This window comes from Schistocerca piceifrons, chromosome 2, assembly GCF_021461385.2.
Source record: "Schistocerca piceifrons isolate TAMUIC-IGC-003096 chromosome 2, iqSchPice1.1, whole genome shotgun sequence".
Lineage (NCBI taxonomy): Eukaryota > Metazoa > Arthropoda > Insecta > Orthoptera > Acrididae > Schistocerca > Schistocerca piceifrons.
In genome coordinates, this window is record NC_060139.1 from 154,840,618 (window position 1) to 154,864,394 (window position 23,777).

Below are 23,777 nucleotides of genomic sequence, written 5' to 3' on the forward strand. Positions count from 1 at the left end.
GTGCTACAGATGAATGCTGAAATTGGATCACTTACCTAACGAGGAGGTACTGAATAGAATTGGGTAGAAAAGAAATTTGTGGCACAATCTGACAAGAAGAAGGGATCGGTTGATAGGACACATTCTGAGACATCAAGTGATCACCAGTTTAGTACTGGAGAGAAATGTGGAAGTAAAAGTCATAGAGGGAGACCAAGAGACGAATATAATAAACAGATTCAGAAGGTGTAGGTTGCAGCAGTTTGTCGGAGATGAAGAGGCTTGCACAGGATAGAGTAGCATCGAGAACTGCATCAAACCAGTCTTCGGACTAAAGACCACAACAACAACAAACCCTCGTATTCACGCTAATCAGCAGCGGCGCTACTATGTTTACACTGGCTATGGGGACCACGCTGTCAGTGACCAGACCAGACCATCCACTGTAAGTGTTCCCGGTTCACGAAACACGAACGCCCTCTGGCGGAATACCCACAAAAATAGCATACTAATATGCAAGTCTGAAGAAAATGTGTTCGAGATGTGAACTCCAAAGTACTCTTCCATCCTAGTTTCAGCTTCATAGTGTTGTTGTTGTTGTGGTCTTCAGTCCTGAGACTGGTTTGATGCAGCTCTCCATGCTACTCTATCCTGTGCAAGCTTTTTCATCTCCCAGTACCTACTGCAACCTACATCCTTCTGAATCTGCTTAGTGTATTCATCTCTTGGTCTCCCTCTACGATTTTTACCCTCCACGCTGCCCTCCAACACTAAATTGGTGATCCCTTGATGCCTCAGAACATGTCCTACTAACCGATCCCTTCTTCTGATCAAGTTGTGCCACAAACTTCTCTTCTCCCCAATCCTATTCAATACTTCCTTATTAGTTATGTGATCTACCCATCTAATCTTCAGCATTCTTCTGTAGCACCACATTTCGAAAGCTTCTATTCTCTTCTTGTCCAAACTATTTATCGTCCATGTTTCACTTCCATACATGGCTACACTCCATACGAATACTTTCAGAAATGACTTCCTGACACTTAAATCAATACTGGATGTTATCAAATTTCTCTTCTTCAGAAACGCTTTCCTTGCCATTGCCAGCCTACATTTTATATCCTCTCTACTTCGACCATCATCAGTTATTTTGCTCCCCAAATAGCAAAACTCCTTTACTACTTTAAGTGCCTCATTTCCTAATCTAATTCCCTCAGCATCACCAGACTTAATTAGACTACATTCCATTATCCTTGTTTTGCTTTTGTTGATGTTCATCTTATATCCTCCTTTCAAGACACTGTCCATTCCATTCAACTGCTCTTCCAAGTCCTTCGCTGTCTCTGACAGAATTACAATGTTATCGGCGAACCTCAAAGTTTTTATTTCATCTCCATGAATTTTAATACCTACTCCGAATTTTTCTTTTGTTTCCTTTACTGCTTGCTCAATATACAGATTGAACAACATCGGGGAGAGGCTACAACCCTGTCTTACTCCCTTCCCAACCACTGCTTCCCTTTCATGTCCCTCGACTCTTATAACTGCCATCTGGTTTCTGTACAAATTGTAAATAGCCTTTCGCTCCCTGTATTTTACCCCTGCCACCTTTAGAATTTGAAAGAGAGTATTCCAGTCAACATTGTCAAAAGCTTTCTCTAAGTCTACAAATGCTAGAAACGTAGGTTTGCCTTTCCTTAATCTTTCTTCTAAGATAAGTCTTAAGGTCAGTATTGCCTCACGTGTTCCAGTGTTTCTACGGAATCCAAACTGATCTTCCCCGAGGTTGGCTTCTACTAGTTTTTCCATTCGTCTGTAAAGAATTCGTGTTACTATTTTGCAGCTGTGACTTATTAAACTGATAGTTCGGTAATTTTCACATCTGTCAACACCTGCTTTCTTTGGGATTGAATTATTATATTCTGCTTGAAGTCTGAGGGTATTTCGCCTGTTTCATACATCTTGCTCACCAGATGGTAGAGTTTTGTCAGGACTGGCTCTCCCAAGGCCGTCAGTAGTTCCAATGGAATATTGTCTACTCCGGGGGCCTTGTTTCGACTCATGTCTTTCAGTGCTCTGTCAAACTCTTCACGCAGTGTCATATCTCCCATTTCATCTTCATCTACATCCTCTTCCATTTCCATAATATTGTCCTCAAGTACATCGCCCTTGTATAGACCCTCTATATACTCCTTCCACCTTTCTGCTTTCCCTTCTTTGCTTAGAACTGGGTTTCCATCTGAGCTCTTGATATTCATGCAAGTCGTTCTCTTATCTCCAAAGGTCTCTTTAATTTTCCTGTAGGCAGTATCTATCTTACCCCTAGTGAGATAGGCCTCTACATCCTTACATTTGTCCTCTAGCCATCCCTGCTTAGCCATTTTGCACTTCCTGTCGATCTCATTTTTGAGACGTTTGTATTCCTTTTTGCCTGCTTCATTTACTGCATTTTTATATTTTCTCCTTTCAAATTAAATTCAATATTTCTTCTGTTACCCAAGGATTTCTACTAGCCCTCGTCTTTTTACTTACTTGATCCTCTGCTGCCTTCGCTACTTCGTCCCTCAAAGCTACCCATTCTTCTTCTACTGTATTTCTTTCCCCCATTCCTGTCAATTGTTCCCTTATGCTCTCCCTGAAACTCTGTACAACCTCTGGTTCTTTCAGTTTATCCAGGTCCCATCTCCTTAAATTCCCACCTTTTTGCAGTTTCTTCAGTTTTAATCTACAGGTCATAACCAATAGATTGTGGTCAGAGTCCACATCTGCCCCTGGATATGTCTTACAATTTAAAACCTGGTACCTAAATCTCTGTCTTACCATTATATAATCTATCTGATACCTTTTAGTATCTCCAGGGTTCTTCCATGTATACAACCTTCTTTCATGATTCTTAAATCAAGTGTTAGTTATGATTATGTTGTGATCTGTGCAAAATTCTACCAGGCGGCTTCCTCTTTCATTTCTTAGCCCCAATCCATATTCACCTACTATGTTTCCTTCTCTCCCTTTTCCTACACTCGAATTCCAGTCACCCATGACTATTAAATTTTCGTCTCCCTTCACAATCTGAATAATTTCTTTTATTTCATCATACATTTCTTCAATTTCTTCGTCATCTGCAGAGCTAGTTGGCATATAAACTTGTACTACTGTAGTAGGTGTGGGCTTCGTATCTATCTTGGCCACAATAATGCGTTCACTATGCTGTTTGTAGTAGCTTACCCGCAGTCCTATTTTCCTATTCATTATTAAACCTACTCCTGCATTACCCCTATTTGATTTTGTGTTTATAACCCTGTAGTCACCTGACCAGAAGTCTTGTTCCTCCTGCCACCGAACTTCACTAATTCCCACTATATCTAACTTCAACCTATCCATTTCCCTTTTTAAATTTTCTAACCTACCTGCCCGATTAAGGGATCTGACATTCCACGCTCCGATCCGTAGAACGCCAGTTTTCTTTCTCCTGATAACGACATCCTCTTGAGTAGTCCCCGCCCGGAGATCCGAATGGGGGACTATTTTACCTCCGGAATATTTTACCCAAGAGGACGCCATCATCATTTAATCATACAGTAAAGCTGCATGCCCTCGGGAAAAATTACGGCTGTAGTTTCCCTTGCTTTCAGCCGTTCGCAGTTCGCAGCTTCATAGATTGATCATACATTTATTCTGTCGCGTTTTAACACAAGAACGTTATCGTATTTGTTTACCACATGTAGAGGGCGGCACTTCGTAACGTCCTTCCCCACATTCCTTTATGATTCCAGACTTTATAATGTTGTACAGTAGTGACTTAAGAGGCTGCAAACAGCAAATAAAATTGAAACTTCCTGGGATATTAAAACTGCGTGCTGGACCGAGACTCGAACTCGGGAACTCTTGCCTTTTCCCGGCAAGTGCTCTACCAAATGAGCTGCCCAAGCACGACTCACGCCCCGTCCTCACAGCCTTACTTCCGCCAGTGCCTCGTCTCCTACTTTCCAAACTTCACAGAAGCGAGGTACTGTCGGAAGTACATCTACATCTACATCCATACTCCGCAACCCACCTGACGGTGTGTGGCGGAGGGTACCCTGAGTACCTCTATCGGTTCTCCCTTCTATTCCAGTCTCGTATTGTTCGTGGAAAGAAGGATTGTCGGTATGCTTCTGTATGGGCTCTAATCTCTCTGATTTTATCCTCATGGTCTCTTCGCGAGATATACGTAGGAGGGAGCAATATACTGCTTGACTCTTCGGTGAAGGTATGTTCTCGAAACTTTAACAAAAGCCCGTACCGAGCTACTGAGCGCCTCTCCTGCAGAGTCTTCCATTGGAGTTTATCTATCATCTCCGTAACGCTTTCGCGATTACTAAATGATCCTGTAACGAAGCGCGCTGCTCTCCGTTGGATCTTCTCTATCTCTTCTATCAACCCTATCTGGTACGGATCCCACACTGCTGAGCAGTATTCAAGCAGTGGGCGAACAAGCGTACTGTAACCTACTTCCTTTGTTTTCGGATTGCATTTCCTTAGGATTCTTCCAATGAATCTGTCTGGCATCTGCTTTACTGACGATCAACTTTATATGATCATTCCATTTTAAATCACTCTTAATGCGTACTTCCAGATAATTTATGGGATTAACTGCTTCCAGTTTCTGACCCGCTATTTTGTAGCTAAATGATAAGGGATCTATCTTTCTATGTATTCGCAGCACATTACACTTGTCTACATTGAGATTCAATTGCCATTCCCTGCACCATGCGTCAATTCGCTGCAGATCCTCCTGCATTTCAGCACAATTTTCCATTGTTACAATCTCTCGATACACCACAGCATCATCTGCAAAAATCCTCAGTGAACTTCCCATGTCATCCACAAGGTCATTTATGTGTATTGTGAATAGCAACGGTCCTATGACACTCCTTTGCGGCACACCTGAAGTCACTCTTACTTCGGAAGATTTCTCTCCATCGAGAATGACATGCTGCGTTCTGTTATCTAGGAACTCCTCAATCCAATCACACAATTGGTCTGATAGTCCATATGCTCTTACTTTGTTCATTAAACGACTGTGGGGAACTGTATCGAACGCCTTGCGGAAGTCAAGAAACACGGCATCTATCTGGGAACCCGTGTCTATGGCCCTCTGAGTCTCGTGGACGAATAGCGCGAGCTGGGTTTCACACGACCGTCTTTTTCGAAACCCATGCTGATTCCTACAGAGTAGATTTCTAGTCTCCAGAAAAGTCATTATACTCGAACATAATACGTGTTCCAAAATTCTACAACTTATCGACGTTAGAGATATAGGTCTATAGTTCTGCACATCTGTTCGACGTCCCTTCTTGAAAACGGGGATGACCTGTGCCCTTTTCCAATCCTTTGGAACGCTTGGCTCTTCTAGAGACCTACGGTACACCGCTGCAAGAAGGGGGGAGGCAAGTTCCTTCGCGTACTCTGTGTAAAATCGAACTGGTATCCCATCAGGTCCAGCGGCCTTTCCTCTTTTGAGCGATTTTAATTGTTTCTCTATCCCTCTGTCGTCTATTTCGATATCTACCATTTGTCATCTGTGCGACAATCTAGAGAAGGAACTACAGTGCAGTCTTCCTCTGTGAAACAGCTTTGGAAAAAGACATTTAGTATTTCGGCCTTTAGTCTGTCATCTTCTGCTTCAGTACCATTTTGGTCACAGAGTGTCTGGACATTTTGTTTTGATCCACCTACCGCTTTGACATAAGACCAAAATTTCTTAGGATTTTGTGACAAGTCAGTACATAGAACTTTACTTTCGAATTCATTGAACGCCTCTCGCATAGCCCCCCTCACACTACATTTCGCTTCGCGTAACTTTTGTTTGTCAGCAAGGTTTTGGCTATGTTTATGTTTGCTGTGAAGTTCCCTTTGCTTCCGCAGCAGTTTTCTAACTCGGTTGTTGTACCACGGTGGCTCTTTTCCATCTCTTACGATCTTGATTGGCACATACTCATCTAACACATATTGTACGATGGTTTTGAACTTTGTCCACTGATCCTCAACACTATCTGTACTTGAGGCAAAACCTTTGTGTCGAGCTGTCAGGTACTCTGTAATCTGCTTTTTGTCACTTTTGGTTGGTTGGTTGGTTTGTGGAAGGAGACCAGACAGCGAGGTCATCGGTCTCATCGGATGAGGGAAGGACGGGGAAGGAAGTCGGCCGTGCCCTTTTGAAAGGAACCATCCCGGCATTTGCCTGGAGCGATTTAGGGAAATCACGGAAAACCTAAATCAGGATGGCCGGACGCGGGATTGAACCGTCGTCCTCCCGAATGCGAGTCCAGTGTCTAACCACTGCGCCACCTCGCTCGGTGTCACTTCTGCTAAACAGAGAAATCTTCCTACCTTTTTTAATATTTCTATTTACAGCTGAAATCATCGATGCCGGAACCGCTTTATGATCGCTGATTCCCTGTTCTGCGTTAACTGTTTCAAATAGTTCGGGTCTGTTTGTCACCAGAAGGTCTAATATATTATCGCCAGGAGTCGGTTCTCTGTTTAACTGCTCAAGGTAGTTTTCGGATAAAGCACTTAAAAAATTTTCACTGGATTCTTTGTCCTTGCCACCCGTTATGAACGTTTGAGTTTCCCAGTCTATATCCGGCAAATTAAAATCTCCACCCAGAACTATAACATGGTGGGGAAATCTACTAGAAATATTTTCCAAATTATCCTTCAGGTGCTCAGCCACAACAGCTGCTGAGCCAGGGGGCCTATAGAGACATCCTATTACCATGTCTGAGCCTGCTTTAACCGTGACCTTCACCCAAACCATTTCACATTTCGGATCTCCGTCAATTTCCTTCGATACTATTGCACTTCTTATCGCTATAAACACGCCTCCCCCTTCACTGTCCAGCCTGTCTCTGCGGTATACATTCCAATCTGAGTTTAGGATTTCATTACTGTTTACGTCTGGTTTCAGCCAACTTTCTGTCCCTAGTACTATATGGGCGTTGTGACCGTTTATTAATGAGAGCAGTTCTGGGGCCTTTCTATAGAGGCTCCTGCAGTTTACTATTAGCACATTAATATTGGTATTCCTTGTTGCATTTTGCCTACTCCTACCTTGCCGCGTCTCAGGAAGCGTCTTGTTGGGGCTAGGGAGGGAATTCTCTATCCTAAAAAACCCCCATGTGCACTCCACACGTACTCCGCTACCCTTGTAGCCGCTTTCGGCGTGTAGTGTACGCCTGACCTATTCAGGGGGACCCTACATTTCTCCACCCGATGGCGGAGGTCGAGAAATTTTCACCCCAGATCTCCGCAGAATCGTCTGAGCCTCTGGTTTAAGCCTTCCACTCGGCTCCAAACCAGAGGACCGCCATCGGTTCTGGGAACGATACTACAAATAGTTAGCTCTGATTCCACCCCGCGAGCGAGGCTTTCCGCCTTCACCAATTCCGCCAACCGCCTGTACGAACTGAGGATGACTTCTGAACCCAGACGGCAGGAGTCATTGGTGCCGACATGAGCAACAATTTGCAGTAGGGTGCACCCAGTGCTCTCTATCGCCGCCGGTAGGGCCTCCTCCACATCTCGGATGAGACCCCCCGGCAAGCAGACAGAGTGAACACTGGCCTTCTTCCCCGACCTTTCCGCTATTTCCCTAAGGGGCTCCATCACCCGCCTAACGTTGGAGCTCCCAATAACTAATAAACCCCTCCCCCCGTGTGCCTGCTCGGACCTTGCTGAAGGAGCAGCCACATGTCCACTCACAGGCAGAGCGGGCGATGCCACGCGGCCAGCCTCCACATTTACCCTCCGCCTCGTGCGCCGCGAACGCCGCTGAACCCGCCACTCCCCTTGGGGAGAGGGTGGCTCAACCGCGCCCGGTACCCACGAAGATGTCTCGACAGCAGGGACAGTGGGTGAAGCATGTAACACCTGGGGTGTACCTTGCGACGCACCAGACTCCCCACTGCCGCTACACTCCGAGGCAGCAGCCTGAAGACGGCTGACCGTGGCCATCAACACGTTCAGCTGTTCGCTAACAGTGACCAGCTCCTCCTGCGTCCGTACACAGCAGTCACACATCCTATCCATCCTAAGAAATCAATTTACTGTAGAGAGTTAATCAACTTTTAAGTAGACTGCTAGTTCACTAAAGGCGGCTGATTGTTGACTAAACTGTGGTTGCTAGCCACTTCTTGTAGAAAACAATGAAAATAGCACTACCTGTCTCTGGACTGTATTGAAAACAAACACTAGCACTACTGGCACTATGGTTGACTAAAGGGACTCTCTCTGACTGTATTCAAAACAAACACGAAATCTATGGAACATTATTAATAGCACTCGACTATTAAAGCTTCCTAAAAGCAAAAACACACGGAAGAAGAAGTCACAAGTAAGAAAAATACAGTTAATACTTAAATTAAGGTAGCTCGCTGCTCAGCAGACGTGAAGTAGACGGCAGTTACGACGACACTGACACTACTGGCGCTATGTCTGGCTAAAGGGACTCTCTCTGACTGTATTCAAAACAAACACGAAATCTGTGGAACACTATTAATAGCACTCGACAATTAAAGATTCCTAAAAGCAAAAACACACGGAAGAAGTGACAAGTAAGAAAAATACAGTTATACTTAAATTAAGGTAGCTCGCTGCACAGCAGACGTGAAGCGGACGGCAGTTACGACGACACTGTAAAGCTGTGAGGAGGGGGCGTGAGACGCCCTTGGGTAGCTCAGACGTTAGAGCACTTGCCCACCAAAGGCAAAAGGACCCGAGTTCGAGTCTCGGTCCAGCACACAGTTTTAATCTGCCAGGAAATTTCATATCAGCACACACTCCGCTGCAGAGTGAAAATCTCATTCAGCAGATAAAACTGATCGGCTGCTGTGCAACAGCAATGGGTATCTTTTATATTTGTCGCACGCGTGTTTCAGATTAGTTATGTGAGATCTTATTTGTTTTAACAGGTCTGAAGATTCTGAAAATTTGAACAAAACTGGTAATCATTATAAAAATAAATGCGCTAATAGACTGCCATAAACATCTATTTTGTACATGATGTACTTAGCTTAATTTCTGAGTCCACTGTTGCTATTCCTTATGAATTCACTCCGTCATCGACAAAAAATAACCAAATTACTTCTGGCGATATTTAAGAAAGCATAAAGTCCTTGTTATGTAAGATCATAACATTGTAATACATGTACGACATGTCCAGACTAGAGAAATTTCTTATTGCCCATACTGCTTTTTCCTTGGAACGATACCCACTACATATGATTTTCGATCTTATCTGTCACATAACCAGAAATTGGCTGCGATTAGGAAACTGCAATTCTTGGCAATAAAGAGCGAAAAGAATTGTGTCGACACTAAATGGAAACCGATTGTTCATTTGAAAAACATTGATAGACGTGGACAGCCAACGTATGGAGTCAGCCAAAAAGATGTCATAAAATTAATACGAAGAAAATAGTACCTTAAGTTTTGCACACCAGACAGATAAGATCGAACGTCGTATGTAGTGGCTATCGTTCCAAGGAAAAAGCAGTATGGGCAATAAGAAATTTCTCTAGTCTGGATAGATGGCTATTCGTATATGTATTACAATGTTATGACCTTACATAACAAGGACTTCATGCTTTCGTAAATATTGCCAGACGTAAGTTGGTAAATTTTTGTCGATGACGGAGTGAATTCGTAAGGAATAGCAATTGTGGACTCAGAAATTAAGCTAAGTACATCATGTATAAAATAGATGTTTATGGCAGTCTACTAGCGCATTTGTTTTTATAATGATTACCGGTTTTTTTCAAATTTCCAGTATCTTCAGATCTGTTAAAACAAGTAAGATCTTACATAACTAATCTGAAACACGCGTCCGAGAACTATAAAAGACACCCTTGGCTGCTGCACAGCAGCCGATCAGTTTTACGTATTGTTTGCAGCCTCCTTAAGTCGCTACTTTCGCATAAAGTGTCACTGCCAAGTAACTCTACTCGAGGAAAGTTGGACCATACATACAAAGAACTGCTACAGTATTGAACAGAAGGTAACTGAAAGAAATACGCAATGAGATGAACAGAAATGACACTTTTATTCAAAGACAGTAATTAGATTGAAGACACCGCGATTTGTGATGGTCCCCTGGACATTACAAGCGACGGGACGTGGTTCTTAACGGGTTTGTGACCACCACGGGTGGCAGTGAATCCTCTGCAACGTGCTCCCACGCTGCCCACGGGTTTGGTAAGGAGTTCTTGCTGTAGGGCGTTCCGTTTCTCCACCAGAGAGGTTGGTAGCTGCGGGATGGTCGTTGGTCCTTGTGGACGTGCTGCAGTACGTCTACCCTAAGCATCTCACACGTGCTCGATAACGGGAACGGGGGAACGGGCAGGACAATCCATCTGCCGAGCATCCTCTCTTTCGAAGGGCTCTTCCACCTGCTCTGTTCGACGATCGCACATGGTCATCCATAAAAATGATGGCATCGCCGAATGCCCCCCCTGAATAGGTACTCATGCAGAAGAAGTGCAGTGTCAGCTGCCGAGAATTCTTCCGAGTTGTATGGCCGTGGTCCATGCAACTCTTCTATCCCTGACGTTTCGTCCAAAGCTACGTTGGACATCTTCGGAGGTGCTCCTGGTTGTGCTGAGTCTTGAGTCGGCAAGACTCAGCACAAACAGGAGCACCTCCGAAGATGTCCAAAGTAGCTTTGGACGAAACGTCAGGGATAGAAGAATTCCATGGACCACGGACATACAACCTGGAAGAATTTTCGGCAGGTGAAACATCCGGTCGTGAAAGCCTTCATTGTATGAGTGTAGCCTCACTTTGTAGTGTTACTTTTATTTCACATCATTTCATTATTTTCAAGTGATAATAGTTTTGATGTCGATAACTGAGATATCAATAACCATATCGTACTTTTCGTTGACATAATTCGCCTGATGAAGGAAAAGTTGGACTCAATTATTTTGTTTTATGTGTCATATTCTCTTTTCTCCTTTTCGCCTTCTCCATCCTTGTATGAATGATGGTATGAGCGTTTTACATGTTGAATTTAGCAGGATAAGGGCGTACCAGAGGTAGACAGTCTAGAGCCAATACCAATATAACCTGGTGGGCAAGTTCAGCAAAGGGAAGGTAGCACGAAAGATAACGTAGTTGGCAGAGTATGAGTCGTCAGGGGTGGTCGTCGCACTCCCACCACCAAAGCTTGAACGGGAGAGCCGTTGTCGAGGATCACGCTACGTCCAGGTCTAGCGGCAGGCCGTGGTGACCGAGCGGTTCTAGGCGCTACAGCCTGGAACCGCGCGACCGCTACGGTCGCAGGTTCGAATCCTGCCTCGGGCATGGGTGTGTGATGTCCTTAGGTTAGTTAGGTTTAAGTAGTTCTAAGTTCTAGGGCACTGATGACCTCAGAAGTTAAGTCCCATAGTGGTCAGAGCCATTTGAACCATTTGAACCTAGTCTAGCGGGACCTGGAGAGATGAGCGGACGTAGCCGGGTGCAGCTATTCATATTTAGGTTATAAAGGAAGGTGTTGTTGTTCCGGTATTCAGTCCAAAGACTGATTTGATGCAACTCTCCATGCTGCTTTATCCTGTGCAAGCCTCTTCACCTTCGGCTAATTACTGTAACCTACATCCTTCTGAATCTCCTTAGTGTATTCATCTCTTGGTCTCCCTCTGCTGTTTTTAACCTCCACGCTTCCCTCCAATACTAAATTCGTGATCCCTTGATGCCTCAGAACGTGTGCTACCAACCGATCCCTTCTTCTACTCAAGTTGTGCCACAAATTTCTCTTCTCCCCAATTCAGTACCTCCTCATTAGTTACATGATGTATTCGTCTAATCTTCACCATTCTTCAGCAGCACCAAATTTCAAAAGCTTATATTCTCTTCTTGGCTAAACTGTTTGTCGTCCATGTTTCACTTCCGTACATGGCTACACTCCATACAAATACTTTCAAAAAAGACTTCCTGACACTTAAATCTATACTCGATGTTAACATATTTCTCTTCTTCAGAAACGCTTTCCTTGCCGTCGGCAGTCTACGTTTTATGTCGTCTCTACTTCGAACATCATCAGTTATTTTGCTGCCCAAGTAGCAAAACTCACCTACTACTTTAGGTGCTTCGTTTCCTAATCTAATTTCCTCAGCATCACCTGATATGATTAGACTACATTCCAATATCCTCGTTTTGCTTCTGTTGATGTTCATCTTATATCCTCCTTTCAAGACACTGTCCATTACGTTCAGCTGCTCTTCCAAGTCCTTTGCTGTCTCTGACAGAATTACGATGTCATCGGCAAACCTCAAGATTTTTGTTTCTTCTCCCTGGATTTAATTCCTACTCATAATTTTTCTTTTGTTTCCTTTACTGCTTGTTCGTGCCCTTCGACTCTTATAACTGCCGTCTTGTTTCTGTACAAATTGTAAATAGCCTTTCGCTCCCTGAATTTTACCCCTGTTACCTTCAGAATGTGAATGAGATTATTACAGTCAACATTGTTATTAGCTTTCTCTAAGTCTACAAATGCTAGAAACGTAGGTTTGCCTTTCCTTAACCTGTCTTCTAAGATAAGTCGTAGGGTCAGTATTGCCTCGCGTGTTCCTGCTTTTCTACGGAATCCAAACTGATCTTCCACGAGGTTTTTCGAATTCTCAGTAAAGAAATCATGTTAGTATTTTGCAACCGTGACTTATTAAACTGATAGTTCTGTAATTTTCACACCTTTCTGCACCTGCTTACTTTGGATTTGTAATTAGCGTATTCTTCTTGAAGTCTGAGGATATTTCGCCTGTCTCATACATCTTGTTCGCCTGACATAGAGTTTTGTCATGGTTGGCTATACCAAGGCTATCAGTAGTTCCAACGGAATGTTGTCCCGCTTTCCTACTTTTTTTATTCATTATTACACTTACTCCTAAATTATCCCTAGTTGATTTTGAATTTATAACCTTGTAATCACCTGACCAGAAGTCTTGTTCCTTCTGTCACCAAACTTTACTAATTCCCACTATATCTAACTTTAACCTATCCATTTCCCTTTTTAAACAGATCTGACATTCCACGCTCCGATTCGTAGAACACTAGTTTTCTCTCTCCTGATAAAGACGTATTCCTGAGTAAATTAGAATTACATTAATGCCTTCAGCTGCTAACGGGCGTTGATATATATCAACAGGGACAGGTGAAAATGTGTGCCCCGAGCGGGACTCGATCCCGGGATCTTCTACTTGCATGGCAGACGCTCTATCCATCTGAGCCACTGAGGGCACAGAGGATAACGCAACTCTTACGGGACTTGATAAGGATGTCTTCCACGAGTAATGAGTATGTTGGGGTGGGACACTACGAATGTAGTGTGTGGACACACAAAGTGAGAATATGGGTCTCGCGGGATGCGTGCGTGAGATAGTCCCTGCAGTCTCGCTGTACTCTGTGCCCACGGTGGCTCAGCTGTATAGAGCGTCTGCCATGTAAGTAGGAGATCCCGGGTTCGAGTCCCGGTCGGGGCACACATTTTCACCCATCCCCGTTGATACATATCAACGCCCGCTAGCAGCTGAAGGTATTAATGTAATTCCAATTTCGTTCTAGACAGCTGCAGGTCTTGATATATCCATATAAGTATATCCATATCCATATAAGTAAATCCTCCTGAGTAGTACCTGCCTGAAGATCCGAATGGTGGAGCATTTTACCCAGGAGGATGCCATCATCATTTAACCATACAATAAAGCTGCATGTCCTCGGAAAAAATTACGGCTGTAGTTTCCCTTTGCTTTCAGCCGTTCCCAGTACTAGCACAGCAAGGCCGTTTTAGCTGATGTTACGAGACCAGTTGAATCAGTCATCCAGACTGTTGCCCCAGCAACTACTGAAAAGGCGGTTCCCTCTCTTTAGGAACCGTACGGTTGTCTGGCCTCTCAAAAGATACCCCTCCGTTGTGGTTGTACCTACAGTACAGGTATCTGTATCGCTGAGGCATGCAAGCCTCCCCATCAAAGGCAAGGTCCATGGTTCACGGGGTAGGCAAAGTACATTAATGATGATATGTGGAATAATCGGGTCTACTGCCAGATGTTTGTGTCGCTCTGGCACAATATTTCGGCCACATAACTCATTGCTTGCTTCAGGTGCTACCTGAGACTGCCGTATTGGAGGATCGTGTCCAGTAGAGACAACACATTACAGGCAGCGCCAGGCGGGCGTGGACGGCAGAGAGAGCACCCAGCGCCCTCTGGGCATAAATACTGGACAAGATCCTCCAATATGCCAGTCTCAGGTAGCACCTGAAGAAGGCAACGAGTTACGTGGCCGAAATGTTTTGCCAGAGCGACACAAACATCAGGGAGTAGACCCGATTATTCCTCATGTCAAGATCTCACCAGAAAAGCCTGAAGAGTTACAACACAATTCTTGTTTATTAACCTTGTGACTGCAACATGTGAGTACATAGCTAAATCTAGGCAGTGGAACACTGCTGGCTGGAAAGCCTGAAGAGTTACATTAATGATGCTGGTTTTAAACGTAATTTAGTCAATGAAAGTTTTAATTTCTAATTAATTATCATGGTTTTGCTGGAATAAGTGATAGAAAGTAACGACTCAGTCGTGAGTGGAAGTGGAGTGTGGACCTTCAGTTCACGCCCCTATTTCGTTTGATACAAGCTTTTATTTGTTGTTAGTTTATGCATCTGACTTTCGGAAAAGCATCATCCACACAATTCCGAAGAGGGCAAGAGCTGACAAGTGCGAGAATTATCGCACAATCAACATAGCAGCTCATGCATCGAAGGTGCTTACAAGAATAATATACAGAAGAATGGAAAAGAAAATTGAGAATGCGCTACGTGACGATCAGTTTGGCTTTAGGAAAAGTAAAGGGACGAGAGAGGCAATTCTAACGTTACGGCTAATAATGGAAGCAAGGCTAAAGAAAAATCAAGACACGTTCATAGGATTTGTGGACCTGGAAAAAGCGTTCGACAATATAAAATGGTGCAAGCTGTTCGAGATTCTGAAAAAAGTAGGGGTAAGCTATAGGGAGAGACGGGTCATATACAATATGTACAACAACCAAGAGGGAATAATAAGAGTGGACGATCAAGAACGAAGTGCTCGTATTAAGAAGGGTGTAAGACAAGGCTGTAGCCTTTCGCCCCTGCTCTTCAATCTGTACATCGAGGAAGCAATGATGGAAATAAAAGAAAGGTTCAGGAGTGGAATTACAATACAAGGTAAAAGGATATTAATGATACGATTCGCTGATGACATTGCTATCCTGAGTGAAAGTGAAGAAGAATTAAATGATCTGCTGAACGGAATGAACAGTCTAATGAGTACACAGTATGGTTTGAGAGTAAATCGGAGAAAGACGAAGGTAATGAGAAGTAGTAGAAATGAGAACAGCGAGAAACTTAACATCAGGATTGATGGTCACGAAGTCACTGAAGTTAAGGAATTCTGCTACCTAGGCAGTAAAATAACCAATGACGGACGGAGCAAGGAGGACACCAAAAGCAGACTCGCTATGGCAAAAAAGGCATTTCTGGCCAAGAGAAGTCTACTAATATCAAATACCGACCTTAATTTGAGGAAGAAATTTCTGAGGATGTACGTCTGGAGTACAGCATTGTATGGTAGTGAAACATGGACTGTGGGAAAACCGGAACAGAAGAGAATCGAAGCATTTGAGATGTGGTGCTATAGACGAATGTTGAAAATTAGGTGGACTGATAAGGTAAGGAATGAGGAGGTTCTACGCAGAATCGGAGAGGAAAGGAATATGTGGAAGACACTGATAAGGAGAAGGGACAGGATGATAGGACATCTGCTAAGACATGAGGGAATGACTTCCATGGTACTAGAGGGAGCTGTAGAGGGCAAAAACTGTAGAGGAAGACAGAGATTGGAATATGTCAAGCAAATAATTGAGGACATAGGTTGCAAGTGCTACTCTGAGATGAAGAGGTTAGCACAGGAAAGGAATTCGTGGCATCGTGGCAGGCCGCATCAAACCAGTCAGTAGACGGATGACCAAAAAAAAAAAAAAAAAACTTTATGCAAGATGTTTATTACCATAGCAGTATAATTTTGGTCCAGTACTTAAATAATTTTAGGCCTTTTCTTTGTATGATGTAGTTGGGCATATGTTGACGCCATTTGTTGCATGCCAGCTAAAGTGCGGTGAACTATAATGTCATGTCTCTTCGATCGTGTTCTAAACTCAATTAAAGCGAATAGTCACAACTACAGTAATTTTGTGAGGTAGTTTTATTTAAATTCCAGTGTTTCTTTCATGATTTGTGACTGAGTACATGTTCGCGCATTTTGCCTTACATGAGCCTGTTTTGACCGGTATTATGTGTTCTTGTTACCACCTTTCCATTAAAACTAAAGTAAATTCAAAATATTTCACAGAGCAGTAATTTTAAGGAGGAGTCTTAGTTTGTTTGTGCAATTTTCTTTTTGTGTTATGTTCAACCACACAGCACATGGGTGACCTGTCTTAGATTATATAGTGTCTATTGCCATCCCCCCCTTTTTTTAATGTTAAGGCCCCTGTAAACTTAGCTATGAGAATACGAGCTATGTTAGAGAGATTTCTTGTGATAATTTTAATCGTTTTTACAGTGTTCTTTGTGCCTGGTGTATGAACACATTCGTGTTACATACGTTATATGCATGTTAAGGTTACCTTCTGCAATCCTATGTAAAGAATTGTAGTGTTGATCCATACTATTTGAGATACAATTACAATCAATGACTCATTTTAGCCAAGAAGCTTAGTAATTTTAGAGATTGTTTTGAAATGAACCGAGTTTATTCAAGAATTCCAACCATCTCATATTTTCCTGCAATTTTGTACTGTTTTAATAATTTTTCTTCTTAAAGTAATCCTTTATATCAGATCGTGCCCCCATTTCCGTGGTAAAGCCAGCAGTGTTCCACTGCCTAGATTTAGCTATGTACTCACATGTTGCAGTCACATGGTTAATAAACAAGAATTGCGTTGTAACTCTTCAGGCTTTCCCGGCGAGATCTTGACATGTGGAATAACCTGGCCTGCTGCCGGATGTTTGTGTCGCTCTGGCACAATATTTCGGCCACGTAACTCGTTGCCTTCTTCGGGTGCTACCTGAGACTGCCTTGTTGGAGGATCTTGTCCAGTATTTATGTCCAGAGGGCGCTGGGTGCTCTCTTTGCCGTCCGTGCCCACCTGGCGCTGCTTGTAATGTGTTGTCTCTTCCCTGGTGTTCCCTCGGACGTCCGCGCCCGACTTGGGCGCCATCTGTGGCAGCTCTCTGAGGCCCGTCCTGTGTCGGGCGTTTCGTTCGCGGTCCGCGCCCGCCATGTCTCGCACAGTCTTCGAGATCACGGACCTGCTGCTCCTGAGGTTTTTACCCCTCCCTGGTGCTCCCACGGACGTCCGCGCCCGGCTCGTCCACCATCTGTGGTCGTGGCAGTTGTCTGGGGCCGGACCCGCGTGTGGCGTTCCGTTCGTGGTCCGCGCCCGCTTGGCGCTGCTCCCGAGGTGTTGGCACTTCCTTGGTGCTCCGACGGACGTCCGCGCCCGCCTAGTCCACCATCTGCAGTTGTGGCAGCTGTCTGAGGCCCGCCTCGCGTCGGGGGCTCTGTTGGCGGTGCGCGCCCGCCTGGCGCTGCTTGTAAGGTGTTGTTTCTTCCCCAGTGCTCCCTCGGACGTCCGCGCCCGACTTGGTCTCCATCTGTGGCAGCTCTCTGAGGCCTGTCCTTTGTTGGGCGCTCCATTCGCGGTCCGCGCCCGCTTGGCGCTGATCCTGCGGTGTTGGCACTTCCCTGGTGCTCCGACGGTCGTCTGTGCTCGGCTCGTCCATCATCTGCGGTCGTGGCGGCTGTCAGAGGCCCGTCCTGCGTCGGGAGTTGCGTTTGCGGTCCGCATCTGCCTGGCGCTACTCCTGCAGTGTTACTACTTCTTGAGGAGTTTGTTGGTTCATTTTGTTGAGCCCTGATAAGCTCCAGAGCCGGACTCCACGCCGAGCTGAGCTGGTAATCGCTGTCTCGGTTTATTAGGTTGTCTGTGACCTTGATCTCGATGGCCTCCTTTATGACACCGTCCCAAAATCTTGGCGTATGTGTCACAATTTTGGTGCTGTTATAGTCCATTGAGTGGCCGAGCTCCAGACAGTGCTCCGCTATGGCAGATTTTGTTGCCTGTCCGAGTCTGGTGTGCCTCTGGTGTTCTTTGCACCTGACATCCACTGTCCTGGTTGTCTGCCCAATGTATGACTTTCCACACTGGCACGGGATGTTGTAAATGCCTGGTTTACGTAGGCCCAGGTTGTCCTTCACATTCCCTAGCATGGTCCCAATTTTGGAGGGTGGACACAAGATACTCTTTATATCATATTTTGAAAGAATTCTGCTGATCTTTGCAGAAATAGGCCCAGCATATGGCAGGTATGCCACCTTCTTCGCCTCCTCTGGTTCCTCTTGTGTACCCTGTGGTTGACTGGTAGTACGAAGTGCCCTTTGGATGTCTGTGGAGGAGTATCCATTTCTGCTGAACACCAGCTGTAGATGTTCTATCTCTGTGGCCAGACTTTCCGTATCTGACAGAGCTCGAGCCCTGTGAAGTAATGTTTTCAAGACTCCATTCTTCTGTGCCGGTTGGTTGCAGCTACTGGCTTGAAGGTATAAGTCAGTGTGGGTGGGCTTACGATACACACTGTGCCCCAAAGTGCCATCTGCCTTCCTCTTGACCAGGACATCCAGGAATGGGAGTTGTCCATCCTTCTCTAGCTCCATAGTAAATTTTATACTTGGGTGGCGTGAATTCAGATGTTCCAAAAAGTCATCTAGCTTCTCCCTACCATGGGGCCAAATGACAAAAGTGTCATCAACATGCCTAAGAAAGCACTTGGGTTCGTAAGTGGCTGATGCAAGTGCCTCCTCTTCATACCTTTCCATGAAAATGTTGGCTACCATTGGTGATAAAGGGCTGCCCATTGCCACTCCTTCCGTTTGCTCATAAAATTGACCCCCATAAAGAAAATATGTTGAGGTCAGTACATGCTTGAACAGGTCGAGCAGGGCACCATCGAACTTCTCTCCAATGATATTGAGTGAATCGGTGAGTGGCACTCGTGTGAAGAGCGACACCACATCGAAACTGACCATGATGTCAGAATCCAAGATGTGTAGCTGCCTTAGCCATTGTAGGAAGTCCTCCGAGTTCCGAATGTGGTGTGCACATTTGCCCACATATGGTGCCAATATCTTCTTCAGGTATTGTGCAGTGAGGTATGTCGCTGTGCCGATGTTACTGACAATAGGTCGAAGAGGGACCCCCTCCTTATGGACCTTGGGGAGTCCATAGAGTCTGGGTGGTACAGGTGCTTTGGGATAAAACTTCTTGGTGACCTGTTCAGGTAGACCTGTCTCCTTCAGCAACTTTCGGTCTTCTTGTCCACCTTGTCAGTGGGGTCACCATCTAGTGGTTTGTAAGCAGTGTCTTCCAAAAGCTGTTGCACCTTCCTATCATACTCCAACTTGTTTAAGATGACCGTGGAGTTACCCTTATCAGCTGGCAGAACTACAATGCTGTCATCCTCCCGTAGCTGCCTGTGTGCCACCCTCTCCTGGCTCGAGATGTTGGCTTTGGGGGGCTTCGTCCTGGTGAGTGCCCTGCAGGTCTCCCTGCGGATCTCTTCAGACACGTTGGAAGGTAGCGTGTTTGCGACTTGCTCAACTGAACTGATGAAGGCTGCAACAGGTACGCTTCTGGGAGTCACTGCAAAGTTGAGGCCCTTGCTGAGTGCTCTTGAGGTGGCCTCATCGAGCTGCTTGTCACTCAGGTTGACCACTGTCTGTTTGTCCCCATCCTGTTGTACCTTCTTGTTAAGGTGCTCAAACTTGGCCTGTTGACATGCTATTGATTTCCTCATGGTGCATTCCGCCAAAGACCAGGAGGCACCATCAACCTGGTCCCAGTCTTCACGGGTCAGGGTGGCTGCTATGGAAAGGTGGAGATACAGCAAATCCCTGGACGTGACATCTAGGTGGTGGCACATGTCACGCACTCTTTCTCTTACCAGCGCGAGGCTGGCTCGGTGTTTGATTCTGTTCGCCGTTCTGGTGTTAACATGATGCTTGAACCTGGCGAAGACAGGAACTACATCCCCTTCGCGGCATCTCAGAAGGAAACTGAGAGAACTCAGCATCCTCACCTTCCTCTGTCGAAGCTTATGCAGCTTCTTGATATTAAGGTACATCTCCTCCCCGTAGAGTCTTCTGATGTAACTCTTCAGGCTTTCCCGGCGAGATCTTGACATGTGGAATAATCGGGCTTACTGCCGGATGTTTGTGTCGCTCTGGCACAATATTTCGGCCACGTAACTCGTTGCCTTCTTCGGGTGCTACCTGAGACTGCCTTGTTGGAGGATCTTGTCCAGTATTTATGCCCAGAGGGCGCTGGGTGCTCTCTTTGCCGTCCGCGCCCGCCTGGCGCTGCTTGTAATGTTTTGTCTCTTCCCCGGTGTTCCCTCGGACTTGGGCGCCATCTGTGGCAGCTCTCTGAGGCCTGTCCTGTGTCGGGCGTTGTTCACTTCAGAAAGTAAATTCCGTTCATTCTACAGGTAATGAACCATAAAATTAATTAATATGTGTACACTTGATAACGCTGCAGAAATATGCTCACAACTTTCCGATAGATCCCGGGTCCAAGCCGTATGTTGTTGTAACGGCATGTGCATGTAGTTGAATTGGTGTGTACAGTGTAGTTGAGTTAATCGTCCATCTCTCTTTCCACTATTTTCCAAGAGAAGGAATACGTGACCATAATCACCTACTTAGTGACACAATTGCCGGTAAATTCTGCAATTGTATCTTCGAGGTAGTTAAAAATGTGTAGAATAGAAAGCATTACAAATTTTGCAACTACTTTTTTGCCAGTTTTAGGGTCAATAAATACACTCCTGGAAATTGAAATAAGAACACCGTGAATTCATTGTCCCAGGAAGGGGAAACTTTATTGACACATTCCTGGGGTCAGATACATCACATGATCACACTGACAGAACCACAGGCACATAGACACAGGCAACAGAGCATGCACAATGTCGGCACTAGTACAGTGTATATCCACCTTTCGCAGCAATGCAGGCTGCTATTCTCCCATGGAGACGATCGTAGAGATGCTGGATGTAGTCCTGTGGAACGGCTTGCCATGCCATTTCCACCTGGCGCCTCAGTTGGACCAGCGTTCGTGCTGGACGTGCAGACCGCGTGAGACGACGCTTCATCCAGTCCCAAACATGCTCAATGGGGGACAGATCCGGAGATCTAGCTGGCCAGGGTAGTTGACTTACACCTTCTAGAGCACGTTGGGTGGCACGGGATACATGCGGACGTGCATTGTCCTGTTGGAACAGCAAGTTCCCTTGCCGGTCTAGGAATGGTAGAACGATGGGTTCGATGACGGTTTGGATGTACCGTGCACTATTCAGTGTCCCCTCGACGATCACCAGTGGTGTACGGCCAGTGTAGGAGATCGCTCCCCACACCATGATGCCGGGTGTTGGCCCTGTGTGCCTCGGTCGTATGCAGTCCTGATTGTGGCGCTCACCTGCACGGCGCCAAACACGCATACGACCATCATTGGCACCAAGGCAGAAGCGACTCTCATCGCTGAAGACGACACGTCTCCATTCGTCCCTCCATTCACGCCTGTCGCGACACCACTGGAGGCGGGCTGCCCGATGTTGGGGCGTGAGCGGAAGACGGCCTAACGGTGTGCGGGACCGTAGCCCAGCTTCATGGAGACGGTTGCGAATGGTCCTCGCCGATACCCCAGGAGCGACAGTGTCCCTAATTTGCTGGGAAGTGGCGGTGCGGTCCCCTACGGCACTGCGTAGGATCCTACGGTCTTTGCGTGCATCCGTGCGTCGCTGCGGTCCGGTCCCAGGTCGACGGGCACGTGCACCTTCCGCCGACCACTGGCGACAACATCGATGTACTGTGGAGACCTCACGCCCCACCTGTTGAGCAATTCGGCGGTACGTCCACCCGGCCTCCCGCATGCCCACTATACGCCCTCGCTCAAAGTCCGTCAACTGCACATACGGTTCACGTCCACGCTGTCGCGGCATGCTACCAGTGTTAAAGGCTGCGATGGAGCTCCGTATGCCACGGCAAACTGGCTGACACTGACGGCGGCGGTGCACAAATGCTGCGCAGCTAGCGCCATTCGACGGCCAACACCGCGGTTCCTGGTGTGTTCGCTGTGCCGTGCGTGTGATCATTGCTTGTACAGCCCTCTCGCAGTGTCCGGAGCAAGTATGGTGGGTCTGACACACCGGTGTCAATGTGTTCTTTTTTCCATTTCCAGGAGTGTACAAAGTTTCAGCAAACTAAATTTCATCAGTTCTCGAACCCCCCTTACCTAATTCTAACCCCAGAATTTAAACGATATGCACAATTATTAAATTAAGAGTTACAGCAGAGTTCAATGAATCAGTTAATGAATGAACCTATGCCAGTTGTAATGATAAAATTACAAGCTCTCGCTACATTTACGTTTTTCTTCATGGTAACTCGCCCCATTAATGTTATCCGTTGCGCATGTAATTAATTTGTTTAGCAAATTTGGTAAGAGGTCGATGTTGACCTCTGTTTGTAATACTTTTTCGGGTGTTTGCCTAGAACAATTGAAGTCTAGTTCTTAACCATGAGCTAAACGAGTAGCGAGACTAGGAGCGAACCTATAAATATAATATCGTAGAGTCATTTATAGAGAGAAATCGGGCGTAATCTTACAACTTTAACATTTACTGGTGAGTGTACTTGTTATGTATGAGGCGGAACTAAGGGCCTCATGGAAAAAGGTGACCCGGCTGAGTCACGCAATTTGACTCTTAGTATGATCACGAGGTGTGGCCATTAATTGCACGCGTTGATCACGTGGGCTGACGTGAGGATCAATAATGAACTGTACTTGACGAGATGTATCTAGAACATCTTAGGTGAGTAGAAAGTTAGTAGACAGGAACACAATTAAATACTTAGCTTTAATTCAGCATCAGCGGTGAACGTCGATCTTGACTTTGTACAATAATAACTGCACAGATCTCACGATGAATATCGATCGCTTTTAGGAATAATAACTGCACAGATCTCACGATGAATATCGATCGCTTTTAGGCCTTTAGCACTAAGAAATGTTATAACTTCACGGTCGGCGGGACTCACGATTATGGGAGGCATCATAAACACCCAGTACAAAACGTAAACAAGGAAGAATCAGCGCTGTGGCCGCGGTGTGGCAAAACGGTACGTACTTAAAAAACACGCCTCGTATAATGACATTTCTGGAGACCGGAAATCTCCTATGAAGGAATCAACATAGGTTCCGGCAATTAATGGTCCTGTGAAACCCAGTTCGCTCTCCACGAAACCCAGAAGGGAGTAGATCTACATCTGCACTACTGGCCATTAAAATTGCTACACCACGAAGATGACGTGCTACAGACGCGAAATGTAACCGACAGGAAGAAGATGCTGTGATATGCAAATGATTAGCTTTTCAGAGCATTCATACAAGGTTGGCGTCGGTGGCGACACCTACAACGTGCTGACATGAGGAAAGTTTCCAACCGATTTCTCATACAAAAACAGCAGTTTACCGGCGTTGCCTGGCGAAACGTTGTTGTAATGCCTCGTGTAAGGAGGAGAAATTCGTACCATCACGTTTCCGACTTTGATAAAGGTCGGATTGTAGCCTATCGCGATTGCGGTTGATCGTATCGCGTCATTGCT

At 45.6% G+C, this 23,777-nt stretch overlaps 1 non-coding gene across 1 annotated transcript; it reads left to right on the plus strand.

The window, feature by feature from the left end:
* The first annotated feature begins 13,421 nt into the window (after window positions 1-13,421).
* Trnat-ugu lies at window positions 13,422-13,496 on the plus strand. Its single transcript has one exon. It is a non-coding gene; the product is annotated as a tRNA-Thr (tRNA).
* The last annotated feature ends 10,281 nt before the right edge of the window (window positions 13,497-23,777 follow it).